The sequence below is a fragment of the Cynocephalus volans genome, chromosome 2, assembly GCF_027409185.1.
Source record: "Cynocephalus volans isolate mCynVol1 chromosome 2, mCynVol1.pri, whole genome shotgun sequence".
Lineage (NCBI taxonomy): Eukaryota > Metazoa > Chordata > Mammalia > Dermoptera > Cynocephalidae > Cynocephalus > Cynocephalus volans.
Genome location: NC_084461.1, coordinates 41,958,340 through 41,978,855, shown reverse-complemented (window position 1 = coordinate 41,978,855; position 20,516 = coordinate 41,958,340). Strand labels below are relative to the sequence as shown.

At 38.2% G+C, this 20,516-nt stretch overlaps 1 pseudogene; it reads right to left on the bottom strand.

Annotated features, from left to right (window-relative positions):
• Positions 1–15,866: 15,866 nt before the first annotated feature.
• LOC134370485 (uncharacterized) lies at positions 15,867–19,722 on the bottom strand (annotated as a pseudogene).
• Between the last annotated feature and the right edge of the window lie 794 nt (positions 19,723–20,516).

Below are 20,516 nucleotides of genomic sequence, written 5' to 3'. Positions count from 1 at the left end.
TTTTTTGTTGTGTCTTTTTCTGGTTTTGGTAGGAGGGTATTGCTGGCCTTGTAGAATGAGTTTAGAAGTATTCTTTCCTCAGTATTCAATTTTTTGGAAAAATTTGACAAGAATTGGTATTATTTCTTCTTTAAGTATTTGGTAGAATTCAGCAGTGAAACTATCTAGTCCCAGAGTTTTCTTTGTTGGAAGACGTTTTGTTACTGCTTTAATCTCATTACTCATTATTGGTCTGTTTAGGTTTTCTAGTTCTCTACAATTCACATTTTGTAAGTTGTATGTGTCCAGGAATTTATCAGTTTTTTCTCAGTTTTCCAGTTCTTTCACATATAGTTGTTCATAGTAGTCTCTTATGAGCCTTTGTATTTCTGTGGTATCAGTTGTAATGTCTCCTTTTTCATTTCTAAGTTTATTTTTTGTCTTTTATGTTTGTTAATCGAGCTAAAGGTTTGTCAATTTTGTTTATTTTTTGGAAAAGCCAACTCTTTGTTTTATAGATCTTTTACATTGTTTTTTAAATCTTTAATTCATTTACTTCTTCTGTGTTTTTTGTTATTTCACTCCTATTGATTTTTGTGTTTAATTTGTTCTTGTTTTCCCAAATGCTAATGTTACTAATGAGGTGTAACATTAGGTTGTTCATTTGTAGTTGTTCATTTGTTCATTTGTAGTCTTTCTTCTTTTTTGATGTATTTATTACTGTAAATTTTTCTCTTAGAACTGCTTTTGCTGTATCATGTAAGTTCTGGTATTTTGTGTTTTCATTTTTATTTGCCTCCAGGATTTTTTAAATTTCCTTCCTGATTTCTTCCTTGACCCATTAGTAGTTTAGGAGCATATTGTTTAATTACCATACATTCATATGTTTCTAGTGTCTCTTTTGTGGTTCATGTCTAGCTTTATTCTATTGTGGTCAGACAGAGTAGTTGATATGATTTTGATTTTTAAAAATTTGTTGAGAGTAATTCTGTATCCTAATATATGGTCTATTGTAGAGAATGTTCCATGTGCTGCTAAGAATGTGGATTCTGCAGCTGTTGAACTAAATGTTCTATAAATGTCTTTTAGGTCAAGTTAGCCTGTCAATAGAGATTAATTCTGATGTTTCCTGGTTAATTTTCTGCCTGGATGATATGTCCTTTGCTGAAAGTGGGGTATTAAAGTCCCCAACTATTATTGTGTTGAAGTCTATCTCTCTCATTAGGTTTAAATGGTAATTGCTTTATATAACTGGGTGCATTGGAATTGAGCGTGTGTATATTCATAATCATTATATCCTCATGTTGAATTGATCCCTTTATCATTATATAAAGACTTTTCTTTTTTTTTTTTTTTTGTGAATGGTAAGGGGATCGCAACCCTTGGCGTGGTGTCACCCGCACCACGCTTAGCCAGTGAGTGCACCAGCCATCCCTATATAGGATCCGAACCCGCAGCCCTGGTGCTCCCAGCGCCACTGCACTCCCAGTGCCGCACTCTCCCGAGTGAGCCACAGGGTCGGCCCATATAAAGACTTTTCTTATATTTTTTTTACTTTCCTTGGCTTTAAGTCTGTTTAATTTGACATAAGTATTGCTACGCCTGCTTTTTTTTAGTTTCCATTTGCATAAAAAATCTTTTTCCATCCCTTCACTTTCAGACAGTGTGTGCCTTTATAGGTGAAGTGAGTTTCTTGTAGGCAGCATATGCATATTTAATTAAATTTAATTTTTTTCGCAACTGGCAAGTACAGGGATCAAAACCTGAACCTTGGTATTATTAGCACCGTGCTCTAACCAATTGTGCTAATTTACCAGCTCTGTAGACAACATATTGTTGGGTTTTGTTTTGTAATCCATTCAGCCACTCTGTGTCTTTCAATTGTGGTATGTAATCTCTTTACATTTGGGGTTATCATTGATACATTTGCGGGGGCACGCCTGGGGTCCTCCCACAGACCCAGAAGGAGAAGGAGGTGACAGGATTACCCCTGGTGTTGGGACCGAGGGATCTCGGGGAAAAGTGAGCCTGCTGCCCGCCAACCCAGCCCCATGAAAGAGACACTCAGATGTGGCAGGGGTTCTGTCATGGCAGTTCCACTTTATTGCCGTTACACTGCAGTTTATATAAGCAAGAAAATAGGGGCTTTCCATGAACTAACCAATCAATTAAAGGATCACGCGGGCATGCATTTTGTACTAACATGTCGAGCATAGCGATCACACAGGGTTCACGAGTGCAGAAATACTGGAGGGCCAATAAAAACCTTGTGGAGCTATTATGGGTTAAGCCTCCCATACTTCCTGTGGGCGCCATCTTCATCCTCCACCCATAGGCACCATGTGGCTCAGAGATAATGTTTGCTCCTAAAAATGGGCCCAACATACATTGGGACTCATTGCTGTCATTTTGCTTTTTTTTTTTTTTTTTCCTGGTTGTTGTATAGATCATTTTTTCCTTTGTTGTTGACTGGTTTTCTCTAAGTATATGTTTTGATTTCTCACTGTTTATTTTTAATATGTCTCATAAATTTTTGTGTTATGATTACCATGAGGCTTATGAAAAACGTGTTATAATTATAACAAATTATTTTACACTAATAATAACTTAACTTTGATATCTAAGAAAAAGGAAAAAATGAAACCAACTCTACACTTTGGCAATGTTTCCCCCTACTTTTTACATTTTGTTGTCTCAAATTACATCTTTTAACATTGCTTTTAACATATGGTTGTTGTATATGTTATTGTCTTGTTAGGTTAGTCTTTATACTAACATTATAAGTGGTTTATTTGCCACCCTTACACCATTGGACTATTCTGAGGCTGTCTGTGTATTTTGCATTACTAATGAGTTATATAACCTCAGATGTTTTATTGCTACTGTTTTGCATCATTTTCATTCACATTGAAGAGCTCCCTTCAGCATTTCTTGTAAAGCAAGTCTAGGGTTGACGAATTCCCTTAGCTTTTGCTTGTCTGAGAAAGACTTTATTTCTCCTTCATTTTTGAATATTAGTTTTGCTGGATAGAAAATTCTTTGTTCACAGTCTTTTTCCTTCAGCACTTTGAATATATCATCCCATTCTCTTGTGGCCTGTAGGGTTTCTCCTCAGAAATCCACTGAGAGACATATCGGGGTTCCATTGAATGTTATGTGTTGTTTTTCTCTAACCAATTTCAGTATTCTCTTTGTATTTTGTTTTTGATAATTTGATTATGATGTGTCTTGGGGTGTTCCTCTTTGAATTGACTTTGATTGGTGACCTCTGAGCTTCCTGTATCTGGATGCTGTCATCTTTCTCCAAATTTGGGAAAATTTCAGTCTTTATTTCCTTGAGTATGCTTTCTAAGTCTCTTCTTTTTTCTTCTCCTTCAAGCATGCTAACTATGTGGAGGTTATTTCACTTGAGGGAGACCCATATTTGCTGTATTTCTGTTCATTTTTTCTTTTTGCCCCTCAGATTGGATAATTTTATGTGTTTTATTTTTGCCTCACTGATTCTTTCCTCTCTTTGATTGAATCTGCTGTTGAAGCTTTCTGTTGAGTTTTTCAATTCAGATATTCTTTATTTCTAGACTTTTTTTTCCTTTTTTTAAATGGGTTCTATTCCTTTGTCAAGTTTCTTTATCTGCTCCTGAATTTCTTTCAGGTATTATTTAATCTTCTATCTGTGTTTTTTTATGACTCTCTAAACATCCTTAAGAGGGTTATTCTGAATTCTCTGTCAGATATTGTGTAAATCTGTCATTCCTCTGCATCCATTGCTTTTCTTTTGTTTCTGTGGCAACATATTTTTCTATTCCTTCTCATTCTTTGTGTCTTTACATTGATGCCTGGGCATTTGAGGAGACTGCTACATGTTCTGGGTTTTATAGGTTGTTGCAACTTTACTGGTTAATATCAGAGCTTTGTTTCTAGTCTGTGTTTTTCTTTGTTTGTTTTTCCATTCTGTGGTGAATTAACAGCTACCACCACCACTTAGACTTGGCACAGGAACTAATGTAGTGTATTGTCATTAGTTTCTGAGTTAGGCGAGCTTCCTGTGGGGTCTATAACTTGAGGTCTGTGCTTGAGCTAAATTGCTGCTTTGTTGCTGATTCTCTGGAGAAAGCTTTTTGTGTGCATCATTAAGTCACTTCTGGATTTGGTCTATGTGGAAATTTTGGCCCAGGACTGATTCTTTCCTGCAGATTGCACCACATGCACTTCTATTGTCCTGATCAATTTCCACTGAGATCAACTGCTCATGCTATGCCCAAAATTCCACCAGAGGACCAGTCTTTCACCTGCGCTCCAACCACTACCCATGGAGCGGGCTATGTAGATATTCTCTACAATAAATCAACAGCCTCTGGGAAGCTCCTTTCTCCAGTTGGTTGTGGTTGCTTGCCTGTATGTGGGCCCAGGGGAATCCCCCCAGTGGTTTTTATGGCCTGTAGACTGGTATTGTACACACTAAAGTTATTCTCTCCTCTGCAGACTTCAAGTAAGTTTACATGAAGGATGCCCAATGGCTTTATCTGGCTTTGATCTGTGTGCACTAGCTACACCCCACCTCCAAATCAGAAGCCGCCAGGACTCAGAATGAGAGGTGCTGTTCCTACACCCTCTTGCTGTGGCCTCTTTCACCTTCCACAAACTTCATGGGTCTCTCCTCCTCTTTCCCTAGCTCCAGTAGTTCCCGGTTGGCAGCCTTTGCTTTTTTATAGTTGTAAATTGTTGCTTATGGGGAGGAGCAGTGCTGGGAATCATCTGTTCTGCCATCGTGATGATGTCACTCCTCCTCCTCTAGTACTTTTAATATATCATCTCACTCTGTGCTACCCTGTAGGGTTTCCTCTGAGAAATCCACTGAGAGCCATATTGGGGCTCCATTGAATGTTATGTTATGTTTTTTTTTTTTTTCTTTTGCTGCTTTTGGTATTTTGTCTGTTTTTGGTTCTTGATAATTTGATTATGATGTTCTTTTAAGTGTTCCTCTTTAGATTGAATTTTATTGGTGAGCTCTGAGCTTCCTGCACCTAGATGTTGTTATCTTTCTCCATATTTAGGGAATTTTTCAGCCATTATTTTCTTAAATATGCTTTCTAAGTCTCTTCCTTTTTTGTTTCTTTCATGTATATCAATTATGCAGAGGTTATATTGCTTGAAGGAGTCAGATAATTGCTGCAATTCTCTTCTATTTTTTTCTTATTATTTGTCCTTTTGCTTCTTTGACTGAACGATTTTATATGTTCTGTCTTTGAGCTCACTGATTCTTTTCTTTGTTTGGTCAAGTCTGCTGTTGGAGCTTTTTACTGAGTTTTTCAGTTCAGATAAACTATTCTTTATTTCTTGAATTTCTGTTTGGTTTTTTGAAATTGATTCTATTTCCTCATTAAGTTTTTCATTCCGTCCCTGTATTGTTTTCCAAATATCATTTATTTTTCTATCTGTATTTTCAGTGCCTCCCTGAACATCTTTATGAGGATTATTCTGAATTCCCTGTCAGATATTTCATAAATCTGTTCTTCTGGGTCCATTTCTGAAACTTTGTTGGTTTCCTTTGGTGATATCATATTTCTTCGTTCTCTATCAATCCTTGAGTCTTTATGTTGCTGTCTGAACATTTGAGACATCTTCCAGGTTTTATAGGTGTTTTTGGTGCTGTTAGATCTTTTCTGCTCAATGTCTGAACTTTGTCTTTGGTCTATGTTCTTTATTTTTATTTTATTTTATTTTATTTTTTCAGTCTGTGGTGCATTAATAGTAACCACCACCACTTAAAACTGCACTGGAACTAATGTGCTGTTCTGTGGTTAATTTCCGGGTTTGGGAAACTTCCTGCAGGTACCAGTACTTGAACTCTGTACCTTACCTGAATTGTTGCCTTCCTGCTATGTTTCAGACTGGGAAGGATTTTTGTTCTTACCAGTTTTTAAATGTTGGCCTTTTAATCACTTCTGGGTCCTGTGGGGTCACCAAAACACCACTAGGCTGTATGGGAAATCTGGACCAGTACTGAGTGTTTCCCAATAACAGTGCCTCTTGTAATTCTATTGCACTAACTTGTCTCCACTGTGTGGCATCTGTGCTGTTCAAAAGGCAGGTTGCTGCTTACTCTGCTCCCTGTTGCAACCTTGGTGGATCAGCCTCTCCCACCCCCAGGACTGCAAACATTTCCGGTTGGGCCGGCCCTGCACCAAACCCATGTGAAAACTCATCAGCTTCTTGGTGATATCTTCTCCCCTTATCTGTGGCCTCTCCAGCCTGTGCAGACATAAGGGAAGCTTGTTGGCAACTTTACTGGCCGGGGAAATGGGATGGTGCACTCTGAAGCAATTTTTTTTTTTTTGCCATCAATCACAGCACCTTCTTCCCTCCAGACTCCAAATAGCTTCATGCAAAGGGCACTGCTGCAGCTTTGCTGTCTTTAGGTAGCTGCTCCATGAGTGGCTGGTTTTGTGTCTCATCAGGGTGATTCCTCCTCTCTCAATGTTTTTCAGGCCCTCACAGACTCAGCAGGTCTGTCCTCTTTTTTCCCCAAGTTCCAGCAATTACAGGATGGTAGTTTATGTGTTTTAATAGTTGTAAGTTGATTGATTGTGGAGAGGAGCATTGCTGGGATTGTCTATTTTACTCTCTTGGTGACATCACTGTCACATTTTCTGAATAAACAATTTTTGATTCAAGAGTGTCATGAATTTATCACCACCACCCTCTTTTCTTTGGTAAACAGTTTTGTTAGAATCTGCTTCTAACTTATCTTTTTCTTTAGGGGTCTCAAAACAACAGACGAGTTCTGATGGATCAAATGCCTTTCTATTGCCAAAGTTCTTTTTTCTTATTTGCCAGTTCTTTTTTCCATGTTTCAATCAAAACCTTAAAGGTTTCATTGAACCCTGAAGTCCATTCTACCTCTGGACTTAACAGTCACATGAGTGAATAGATCTCTTTGTACTTAGACTCAGTCAATTCACCTTTTAATTTATATAACATTTTAATTTATCTAACTTGTACAAAGGGGATTAGTCATAGAGCCTCTGGTGGGATGAGATAACATTGGGGATGATTTGGCTCAGCTCTAGCTGAGTGGAAGAAATTCGCACTAATTGTTTGTGATTAATACAGGGGATTCTAGATCATGATGGTGAACTGAGTAGAGACATTTAGCTCCTTTACCTTCTGAGCTCTCCTAGGAAAATAGAGACTAGAAAGAATATTATCAGCATATGCAATTGCAACAGATTTCTGGAAGACGAGAAGATGGAAGCTTGTTGGACAGATATTACAGAGTTAGGAAATAGTGAACGAAAACATTCAGTGGGAGACCACAATGAAGAATGCATATCTATCCAAAAGAACCAGAGACTTCAGGCCCAGAGCCATCAATGGTGGGCTGGCTGGTTAGCTCACTTGGTTAGATTGCAGCCTTATAATACCAAGGACACAGGTTCAGATCACCATACAGGCCAGCCACCATGAAAAAAAAGCAAAAAAGCCATAAGTGTGGAGCATAACTGCAGCAAGGGGGCCAAGAAGGAAGACAGTAAATTTGGAGATTCTGTACTTCTTTCTGACATATGAATGAAGTTATCGATATTTTTGTCAGTGTAAAATGAAGTAAAAGTTTTCCACCATTTTCATGAAAAATTAAGTAGTCATTGGAATGGTTTAAGTGTTAGCAGTTCTGTACTCTAGCTGTTTTCTTCACTTTCTCTCTCTCTCCATCTCACTCTCTTAGAAAACTTTGACAGATTAACTGGACACAGACATTAATCATTTTTTGAACAGTCTCAGAGAGTTGTTCTCAAAGTGGTCCCCAGATCGGCGGTATCAGCATTACCTGGGAACTTGATAGAAATGCGAATTCTGGAACCTTACCTACTGAATCATATACTTCCAAGTGAAGGCCAAGGAATGTGTGTTTAAATAAGCCTTCTGGGTGATGCTGGTTCACACTCAAGTTGAATCACTGCTGTAGCAATAACTACTAAAGACAGTCTTGCATGGTTTGAAAAATAGAGAATTCTAAGTTTGGGGAGGGTTTTGCTTGGTTTTCTACACCTAACATTAATGAACCTGAGTGCATTTTGTAGTGGGAATTGTTGCATTTGGCTTGTCTGGAGTTCCATGTCCTTCTGAAAACTCTGAAAGATTTCAAGGGTATAAATTTCTCTCTCACCTCTCTCAAAAGAAAACAAGAAAATCTCATAGAAATTTTAAAATCTCATAGAAATATAAAAATATAAAGTATTACCAAATTTCAAAAATTATGTCTCTAACTTAACCCATAATCTGATTGGGTGGAAACTATAAATAAATAGCACACAAAAATATATAATAAAACAGCAAGAAAATCATCCCTGGCCCAGAATTTCATAATGACTTCCTGTTGTGTGTATGTAAATACCTTTTGAACAAATTGTTGTACATTTTCCTATTTGTGGAGAAAATTAGTGAATTAGGTTAAACAAATTTTTAAACTTAATAGAGCTTCTGTTTTCATTGGCTTGCCTGTATAAACACAGGTAACTTTTGAACCGCAGCTCAGAGGAAAAAAATATAGACAGGTTTAGTTTTGAGTCAAATCAATGGACTCGATTGCTATATAAGAAGGCAATAAGCAAAGGAAGGTAGGCAGGTAAAGAGGGACATGGATACTTTAGAACAAACTTTTAAGGATTTTTGGATTTGATTAAAATAAAATTCAGTAACATTTGTAATCATGGAAAATCCTTGAATAAATGCATATGGTTTGATAATTTGGGTTTAAATAAATTATGAGTTTTCTTTCTGATTTTATCACAATGTTAGAATTGATGTTAGTATTTCTTTCTGGTTTGTAAAGTATCTCAATTAATCAGAGTTTTCTAAATGTCCTCTACTTGCTTCTATTTAATTTAATTATTAGACTAGGGTTTTAAAAATGTTTCATTTTTATAACTTGAGATAGGGCTGCAAATAATTACACTGTCTGGATAAAAATCACACAAACTCTGGGAAAATATTTTCAAATTCCATATTTGACAAAATTTTAATATAAATTTTTATTTCCCTGAAGTGTGTCAGTTTAAACTGAACTTTAATATACTAGTGAACTTTAAGAACTTGGCTAATATTTCATTGACATAATGAATGAATAATCTTTGGATAGTCCAGCAAAATTTTTAACAAATCTGTGCCCCTTATTTTTATACATTATGTCTTATTTTCAAATAAGAGAATGAACAGTATGTACAAACACCTTTAGCTCTTGTTAGTGCTCATGTTCATATTTACAACTTTAAGAAATTCGGTGAGTGTGACTATTGGGAAAAGTACACGCAAGATAATGTGTTTTTGCTGATCAAGGCAGAAAGAGTGTAATTTTATCTAAAAGTTAAATCATATGGTTGTGCCAGAATATAAAATTGAATTTTAAAATACAAATTTGGGGGTGAATAATAATTGCAGAATGTTAGAGGGAAGTAAACTTTATTTAGTGTAGTTTATACTACCTGCAAATAATGAGTTAAAATGAGCAATAAAATATTTTTAATTTTTTTTACTAAGTTGACTCAGTAAGTTTATGTATAAAATGTAAAAGGGCTTTTTGAGTCTTTTATTGCAATTTGTTAAATGGATAGTCTAAAAAAGGTAATATCAGTATTTGGATTTTCTTTTTGATAAATGATAAATTGATCTTTATATACCGGTATGTTCTTAGCAAAAATAGTAAAAAGTTATTCTCTGCTAGATAACCAAGCTTATTCATTTAATCAAATTACTCTTAATATTTTTACTTTTGCTATATATTTGAATAACTCTTTAACAAAATCTTTTCAATTTTAATCATTACTTTGTCTTATTGTTTCTAATGATCAGTGTTACTTATTGCTCTGCTTATTTTGTGCCTTTCACCATGTGTCTTTACATGCTTATAATTTACATTCATTGTTGTATGCTCTGACAGTATCTTTTAATTTGTTCCCCCCTGCCCCCCAGGCTTGGAGTCTTAGAGAATAAACCCGAGCCATGACAGTTGTGACTTCTTGTCTAACTAAAAGTCTAGTTCCAGAGGAATCCACAGGTCCCCTTAACGTTTAGCATCTACTTTGATTTGTTGTTTTCTCCATGGTGTCCTACCAGATTAGGAGTAGCCCTACTGGGCTAAATTCCTCCACACTCACAACAATATTGACACCTGGGGGAAAAGAGAGTTATAGTAATTTACCTGTGAGTTTAGAAATTCTTTACAGAAGTATAAAAAAGAATACACATATATTTAAGTAATAAGCATTTTATCATTGTGGAAAAAAACAGTCATTTCCACATAAGTCAAGTTCACCACATAAGAGTGGTGAACCAACTTTAAACGTTAACATGACCATTCTCTTCTGATGTCATTGTTGGTGATTCTAAAAAGGAGTTCATAAAAACCTTAACTACATTAGACAGATCATCTAGGCAAAGAATCAGTAGAGAAACACAAGATCTAAACAAGACTCTAGACCAATTGGAATTGGCAGATATCTACAGAACATTCCACCCAACAACCTCAGAATATTCATTCTTCTCATCAGCACATGGATCATTCTCCAGGATAGATCACATATTAGGTCACAAATCAAGTCTCAATAAATTCAAAAAAATTGGAATTATCCCATGTATCTTCTCAGACCACAATGGATTAAAACTAGAAATTAATAACAAACGAATCTCTGGAAACTATACAAACACATGGAAATTAAACAGCATTCTACTTAATGACATATGGGTCCAAGAAGAAATCAAGCAGGAAATCAAAAAGTTTATTGAAACTAATGAAAACAATGATACATCATACCAAAACCTGTGGGATACTGCAAAAGCAGTATTGAGGGGAAAATTTATTGCATTAAATGCTCACTTCAGAAGAATGGAAAGCTGGCAAGTGAACAACCTAACACTTCACCTTAAAGAACTAGAAAAACAAGAACAATCCAATCCTAAAGTTAGCAGACGGAAAGAAATCATTAAGATCAGAGCAGAACTGAATGAAATTGAAAACCAAAAAACAATTCAAAAGATCAACAAATCAAAAAGTTGGTTTTTTGAAAAGATAAATAAAATTGACAAACCGTTAGCATGGCTAACAAAAAAAAGAAGAGAGAAGACTCAAATAACAAAAATTAGAAATGAAAAAGGCGATATTACAACTGATTCATCTGAAATACAAGGAATCATTCGAGACTACTATAAACAACTATACGCCAACAAATTTGAAAATCTGGAGGAAATGGATAAATTTCTGGACACACACAAGCTCCCAAAACTGAACCGTGAAGACGTAGAAAATTTGAACAGACCAATAACAATAAAGGAGATTGAAGCTGTTATCAGAAGGCTCCCAACAAAGAAAAGCCCAGGACCAGATGGATTCACAGCAGAATTTTACCAAACATTCAAAGAGGAAATGACACCGATTCTTTACAAACTATTCCAAAAGATTGAAATGGATGCAAATCTCCCAAACTCATTCTATGAAGCAAACATCATCCTGATACCAAAACCAGGTAAAGATATAACCAAAAAAGAAAACTACAGGCCGATATCCTTGATGAATATAGATGCAAAAATCCTCACTAAAATACTAGCAAACAGAATACAGCAACACATACGAAAAATTATTCATCACGATCAAGTGGGATTCATCCCAGGGATGCAAGGTTGGTTCAACATACGCAAATCAATAAATGTGATACACCATATTAATAAACTCAAACACAAGGACCATATGATCATCTCTATAGATGCTGAAAAAGCATTTGATAAAGTTCAGCACTCATTCATGACAAAGACCCTCTATAAGTTAGGGATAGAGGGAAAGTATCTCAACATAATTAAAGCCATATATGACAAACCCACTGCCAATATCATCCTGAATGGGGAAAAGCTGAAAGCTTTTCCTTTAAGAACAGGCACTAGACAAGGATGCCCACTCTCACCACTCCTATTCAACATAGTGTTGGAAGTACTAGCCAGAGCAATCAGAGAAGAGAAGGAAATAAAGGGCATCCAGATTGGAAAAGATGAAGTCAAACTGTCCCTGTTTGCAGATGACATGATCCTATATATCGAACAGCCTAAAACCTCTACAAAAAAACTGTTGGAATTGATAAATGATTTCAGCACAGTAGCAGGATACAAAATCAACACACAAAAATCAGTAGCATTTCTTTTCTCCAATAGTGAACATGCAGAACAAGAAATCAAGAAAGCCTGCCCATTTACAATAGCCACCAAAAAAATAAAATACTTAGGAATTGAGTTAACCAAGGAGGTGAAAAATCTCTATAATGAGAACTACAAACCACTGCTGAGAGATATTAGAGAGGATACAAGAAGATGGAAAGATATTCCATGCTCTTGGATTGGAAGAATCAACATAGTGAAAATGTCCATACTACCCAAAGTGATATACAAATTCAATGCAATCCCCATCAAAATTCCAAAGACATTTTTCTCAGAAATGGAAAAAACTATTCAGACATTTATATGGAACAATAAAAGACCACGAATAGCCAAAGCAATGCTCAGCAAAAAAAATAAAACTGGAGGCATAACACTACCTGACTTTAAGCTATACTACAAAGCTATAATAACCAAAACAGTATGGTACTGGCATAAAAACAGACACACTGACCAATGGAATAGAATAGAGAATCCAGAAATCAACCCACACACTTACTGCCATCTGATCTTTGACAAAGGCACCAAGCCTATTCACTGGGGAAGGGACTGCCTCTTCAGCAAGTGGTGCTGGGATAACTGGATATCGATATGCAGGAGAATGAAACTAGATCCATACCTCTCACCATTTACTAAAATCAACCCAAAGTGGATTAAGGATTTAAATATACACCCTGAGACAATAAAACTTCTTAAAGAAAACATAGGAGAAACACTTCAGGAAATAGGACTGGGCACAGACTTCATGAATACGACCCCAAAAGAACGGGCAACCAAAGGAAAAATAAACAAATGGGATTATATCAAACTAAAAAGCTTCTGCACAGCAAAAGAAACAATTAAAAGAGTTAAAAGACAACCAACAGAGTGGGAGAAAATATTTGCAAAATATACATCTGACAAAGGATTAATATCCAGAATATATAAGGAACTCAAACAACTTTACAAGAAGAAAACAAGCAACCCAATTAAAAAATGGGCAAAAGAGCTAAGTAGGCATTTCTCTAAGGAAGATATCCAAATGGCCAACAGACATATGAAAAAATGCTCAACATCACTCAGCATCCGGGAAATGCAAATCAAAACCACATTGAGATACCATCTAACCCCAGTTAGGATGGCTAAAATCCAAAAGACTATGAACGATAAATGCTGGCGAGGCTGCGGAGAAAAAGGAACTCTCATACATTGTTGGTGGGACTGCAAAATGGTGCAGCCTCTATGGAAAATGGTATGGAGGTTCCTTAAACAATTGCAAATAGATCTACCATACGACCCAGCCATCCCACTGTTGGGAATATACCCAGAGGAATGGAAATCATCAAGTCGAAGGTATACCTGTTCCCCAATGTTCATCGCAGCACTCTTTACAATAGCCAAGAGTTGGAACCAGCCCAAATGCCCATCATCAGATGAGTGGATACGGAAAATGTGGTACATCTACACAATGGAATACTACTCAGCTATAAAAATGAATGAAATACTGCCATTTGCAACAACATGGATGGACCTTGAGAGAATTATATTAAGTGAAACAAGTCAGGCACAGAAAGAGAAATACCACATGTTCTCACTTATTGGTGGGAGCTAAAAATTAATATATAAATTCACACACACACATACACACACACACACACAAACGGGGGGGGAAGAAGATATAACAACCACAATTATTTGAAGTTGATACAACAAACAAACAGAAAGGACATTGTTGGGGGGGAGGGGGGGAGGGAGAAGGGAGGGAGGTTTTGGTGATGGGGAGCATTAATCAGCTACAATGTATATCGACAAAATAAAATTTAAAAAAAAAAAAAAAAAAAAAAAAACCTTAACTACTCTGTCCCATTTGGGGAGAATTAAGTGATGGATGGGGTGTTGCATTTAACATGGATCTAGAAAATTTTTCTTCATCTACCATACAACCACTAATTTTCAGGTTGGCTTGGCATAATATAGATTATTTTCTGTTACTAACTACAAAATAAAAAATTTGAAAATCAAAAAATTATTTCCTAGGCTCTAACAGACAACAACAAAGGATATTTTTGAGTTGACTACTTATAATTGTTCATTTAAGACAATGTATTCAAGAGTAAGGCTATGAGAATTCTGTCTGATACTTCTGCTATGTAATTTGCTACATATTGAAATTCATTTTTTATAATAAATAGTTTTCAGAAGTCTTCTTGTCTTTCTCACTCCCAGAAAGTAGCTTCATCTTTTGGTCAAATGAGAAATTGAGAAATCAAATGTAATTTTTACACAAAGAATAGTGAACACCTAGAATCACAGCTCCTACAGCAAAACATTGGTCAACAGCTCTCATGTAAATAAGACATGTTCTCATCTCCTCTGTACTTTAACTTGTAGAGACGATTTGACATTGTATTAGTCAGGATTCTCCAGAGACAGAACCAATAGGGTATGTATATAAATAAATGAGAGGGGATTTATTAGGAGAATTGGCTCATACAATTGTGAAGGTGTTACCAGTGTCCAGGTCCAGCTGCTGTCTGCTCAGAAACAAAAGACTCATCAGTCCCAAAAGTTGGTGTGAGGCAGGAAGTTTATTATCAGACATCTGAAGAGACAGAATAGAGCTGTTTCCTCACTTTAGGTTTTTTTTGGGGGGGGGGTAAAGAGGAACTGGAGGAATAGAACATGGAAAATGAAAAGCAGGAAGAAGGGGGATGTGCTAGGGGCCAGGTGCAGTCTCAGCAAGACTCCATCTAGTTTCTGCTCCTATCCTTGCTGTTATCTCAGGGTCCTGCTGGAGGGATGGAATCAGCAGAGCTTTACTGATGTCTTCCTTGGTTTCCCTTGGATAGTACATGCGAGTCTGCAGCTCCAGGCTGACTGGAAAACAACTTTGCATTCATGTAAATAATGTCATCTTGCTCCATAACCAAGGTTGAAAATAGCAAATTGCCATGGGAAAAGAGAGAAGTCAGAGAAATGCGTGCTAAGAAAACAGAGCAAAACAAAACAAAACTGTCCTTTTAAAATCTTTATGAGCTCACGTGGTTTTATGTCCCAACATGGTTTCAGTCCTGCTCATTCCAACAAAGACTGAAGAGTCCCACAATAGGTCATCTGGATACACCCTTAGAGTCACACCCCAAAATAATGGTTTACCAGGTTTCTACTTATTCCTTAATCTAATCAAGTTGACACCTAAAATTAATCATCATAAGTCCACCCCTTTTCAACTTGATGTCCATATTTACCTCCTTAAACCATACTTAATCTTCAGTTAGGCCAATAACAGCACAATAGATCCACCTAACATGGTGCAACTATCCTGTGTACAACCGAAAGTACATTAATTCCTTTTTTCAGAAGAGCAGGTGCTGTCTTTAGGTAATATTTACCCTTTTCCTGATATCCCATGACTTAAATACAAATACTATCATATTATCATGTAAAGTTAACAATATTTAAATATGATATAAAGTCAATAAGTTTTATGTTACATGATAAGAATAAGAGGAACAAAAACAAAGATAATTGCTTAATAACACACACACACACACACACACACACACACACACACACACACACACACACACACACACACACACACACACTCTTAACAAAACAGGGAGCTGGTTGGTTAGTTCAGCTGGTTAGAGCGCAGCCTTGTAACACCTGGCCAGCACCCAAAAAAAGCCAAAAAAGCAAAATAAGGACAATTACAGTCCTTGTTTCTGTAACTGGTTATGTGATTTTAGCTGGTATTTATAACTGCCTTCTTCTACCTTCTTCCCATTCTGTATTCCCTTTGCCTTCAGTGAGAACCTCAGCTGGTTGTGGTTCTTTACCTGGCTGAGTGACCCAAACCTTCATCCCTGAAGAGTCTGGGCCATTCATAGTCTGGCCTGGATTGGGTTGTTGTAATTTCCCATTGACCTTAGCACAGAGCATGGTAGTACTAAGAGATGCCCTAAGGTATCTCCTGTATTCCAGACATAATCTTCTTTACCTTCCCTCTGAGCCAGCAGTCCAACTTCCCTTGGTAATCTAGATCAGTCATCCCAGCCAACACCATAACTCCTTTATTAGCCTGTTGACTTAGAGGCCCTCATGCCTCTAATTGGCCAAGGTGGCAGCCTTAACTTCCAGTTCAATGGAATCATTGTTATGTTGCCTAGTGGACGCATTCTTCCCTCTGGAACTAAGACTTCTTAGGACAGCTGAGCATAAAGTTGTGGGAACAGAAAGCAAAAATTTTACTAGTAGTTCACTAGGGGTAATGATGAGTAGTGCTACTCCCATTTCCACCCCTTGATTTCTGGACCTTGTGAATTGTGGCTGTGGGAGAAATAGTACCACATGTTGGGTGCTGACTTAGAGCATATACAGCCTTCTGGAAAACCTTGCTCCAGCCCTGCAGGGTATTGTCACTTAGCTAGCACTGTAATTGTGACTTCAAAAGGCCATTCCACCATTCTGTCAGACCAGCTGCTTCAGGATGATTGGGAACATGGTAAGACCATTGAATTCCATGACCATGAGCCCATTGTCACACTTCTTTGGTTGTAAAGTGAATTTCTTGGTCAGAAGCAATGCTGTGTGAAATATCATAACAGTGAATAAGGAATTTCATGGGTCTATAGATGACAGTTTTGGCAGAAGCATTTAATGTAGAGAAGGCAAATTCATATCTGGAGTGTCTACTCCAGTAAGGACAAAATGCTGCCCCTTCCACTATAGGAGCAATCCAATGTAATCAACCCACCACTACATAGCTGACAGATCACCCAAGGAATGGTGCTCAGTGTTGGTTTGTGCTGCTGGCAGATTGGGCACTCAGTGGTGGCTGTAGCCAGGTAGGCTTTAGTGAGTGGAAGTCCATGTTGCTGAGCCCACGCATAACCTCCATCCCTGCCACCATGGCCACTTTGTTCATGAGCCCCCTAAGTCATGACAGAGGTGGCTGGGGAAAGGGGATCACTAGTATCCACAGAATGGGTCATCCTACACCTGATTATTAAAGTCCTCCTTTGCTGAGGTCACCCCTTGGTTGGCATTCACATGGGAAACAAAGGTCTTCACATCCTTTGTCCACTCAGAGTGGTCTATCCACACACCTCCTCCCCAAATTTCCTTGTCACCAATTTTCCAGTTATGTTCCTTCCAAGTCCTTGATCATCTGGCCAAATCATTGGTTGTGGCCCATGAATCAGTATATAATCACACATCTGGCCATTTGTCCTTCCAACCAAAGTGTACAACCAGGTACACTGCCCAAAGTTCTGCCCATTGAGAAGATTTCCCTTCATCGCTGTCCTTCAGAGATGTCCCAGAAATGGTCTGTAGCGCTGCCACTGTCCATTTTCAGGTGTCAGCTTTCAGTTGGTGCCCGCAGATCACACAGAACCATCTGTAAACCAGGCCCTAGTCTTCTCTTCCTCTTTCAACTGATTGTAGGGTACACCCCATGAGGCCATAGGTGCAGGCTGGGAGGCAGAAGGCAGTGTAGTTACTTGTGCCTTCAGGACCTGCTTGGGCCTGATCACATGAATACCACTTCCATTTGATGATGGAGTGCTGCTCTGCATGCCCGACCTTATGACTTGCTGGGTCAGATAACAGCCAGTTCATGATAAGCAGCTCAGGCCACATGGTAACTTGGTGGCCTGCAGTTAAGCAATCAGTTTCTATTAAGGCTTGGTAGCAGGCCAAGAGCTGTTTCTCAAAAGGAGAGCAGTTATCTGCAGATGATGGCATTGCCTTGCTCCAAACTTCTAAGTGTCTCTTCTGTGATTCACCTACAAGGGCCTGCCAAAGGCTCCAAACATCCACTGACACCTCAAGTACCATTGGGTCTGCTGAATCATATGGCCCAAGGGACAGAACAGCTTGCACAGCAGCCTGAACCTATAGCAGAACCTTCTCCTGATCTGGGTCCCACTCAAAACTAGCAGCTTTTCTGGTCACTTGCTACATGAACTGGAGTAATACACCCAAATGAGGATTGTGTTGCATCCAGAATCCAAATAGGCCCACTAGGTGCTGTGTCTCTTTCTTGGATGTAGGAAGGGCCAAATGCAGCAATTTATCCTTCACCTTAGAAAGGATATCTTGACATACTCCACACTATTGAACTCCTACAAATTTAACTGAGGTAAAAGGTCCCTGAATTTTAGTTGGATTTATTTCCCATCCTCTGACACACAAATATCTTACCAATAAGTTCAGAGTAGTTGCTACTTTATGTTCACCAGGTCTAGTCAGCATAATGTCATCAATGTAATGGACCAGCACAATGTCTTATGGAAGGGAAAGGTGATCAAGAGTCCTAGAAACTAAATTGTGACTTAGGGCTGGAAAGTTGATATACACCTGAGGTAGGACAGTGAAGGTATATTGCTGGCCTTGCCAGCTGAAAGCAACATGCTTCTTGTGGACCTTATGGGCAGGGATGAAGAAAAAGCCATTTGCCAGATCACTAACTGCATACCAGGTGCCTGGAGATGTGTTAATTTGCTTAAGCAATGAAACCACATCTGGTACAGCAGCTGCAATTGTAGTCACCACTTGCTTAAGCTTATGATAATCCACTGTCATTCTCCAGAATCTGTTTGTCTTCTTCACAGGCCAAATAGGAGAGTTGAATGGGGATATGGTGGAAGTCACCACCCTTGCATCTTTCAAGTCATTGATAGTAGCACTAATCTCTGCAATCCCTCTAGGGATGTGATATTGTTCTTGATTTACTATTTTCCTGGGTAGAGGCAGCTCTAATGGCTTCCATTTGGCCTTTCTGCTTATACTTCACTCCATAGGCCAGGGAACCAATGTAGAGATTTTGTCAGTTGCTAAGTATGTCTATTCCAATTATACATTCTGGAACTGGGGGAAAAAACACAAAATGGGTTCAGAGATGCACTGGGCCCACTGTAAGTCAGACCTGGGCTAAAATTCCATTAATCACCTGACCTCATAAGCCTCTATTCTAACTGTATGGCCAGTTGTTTTAGGTCTCCTGGAATCAATGTCAGTTCAGATCCTGTGTCTAGTAGTCCCTGAAAGTTCTGATTATTTTCCTCCCCTCAATGCAGTTATTCCAATAAAAGGCTGTAGGTTCCTTTGGGGAAGGATAGGAGAAAGATTAATAGTATAAATTTTTGGTAGTGTACCAGAATCCTTCCTTAGGAGGACAAGGCCATTCCTTCATTTGTGCAGCTCTGGGTTTGTAAACTGGCTCAAGTCTGAATATCGACTGAAGGGACATGACTGTCTGTTTTTATGATTTGAATTAGACTTTTGTTCACTTGACCTAGAAGTTTTCTGCTTGTACAGCTCAAATAAGAATTTAGTAGGCTTCCTGTCTGTTTGACTTCTAGGCACACTGTGATTGTCTAGCCAACACCATAGAGCTACACATGTCAGACTATTCTGATCGCTGCTTTGCTCTGCTGTCCATTATGGTAACTATGCCCACCTTGCCATTGTCAGTTGAGTGCCACCACTTAGCCCCTGACACTCCAGAATCCAATTATTCCCATCAAATTTGTCTTCCAAATGAGTGACTGTGGTTCCCATTGTAAGATCTGGTCTACAGAGAAGAATAATCACAACTCTTCAGGGAGGCTGGGGCTCACCTCACGTATTCTGGAGACTACCAGTGTGGGTGAGTAGGTTTTACATGACAAATCCACTCTAGAATTCCAATCTCCCTAAGCCTTTGACTCTCTTCCTCTACAGTTAGCCAAGGGAGATTGGGCACCTCTGACTCACTCACAGTGGGCCATCTTTTGATCCATGTTTCAGCAAACCAACCAACCAAACTGTTAGCACCTTTCTTAACTCCCTGAGCTACAACATTAAATGCAGAATCTCTGCTTTGTGGGTTTATATTAATAAATTTGGCCTGATTCATCTTTATGTTTCTTTCACCATCATCCCACATGTTTAATATCCATTCTCAACATGTTCTCCAGATTTCTGCTTGTCTGAATTAGAAAACTCAAGTAGTTCTTTTAGAGAGCAATGCATGTCCTCATGTGAGGGTCACACTTTGTTCCTCACCTTTAGGGGCTTGCTGGGACTTGAGTCTAGTTATAGGTCTAGAATCAAAGAGAGGTGGGGCAAAAGTTTTAAAAAGTAAAAAAAAAAAAAAACAAAAACAAAAACAAACGAACAAAAAACAGAAAAACAAACAAAAAAAGAGGGGTGGTTGGGGTGGGTCCTGGGGACAGTCAGCGTTGTCTTGCTTGGTAACTGCCTGTGGGGAAGACACGGTTTCCTGCGGCAATGCAGAGTTAATCCCCTCAGACAGAGGTGGAAAGGCCACTGTCTCTGGGGATGGGGGTGGGGAGTACATTTCTGGCAAATAA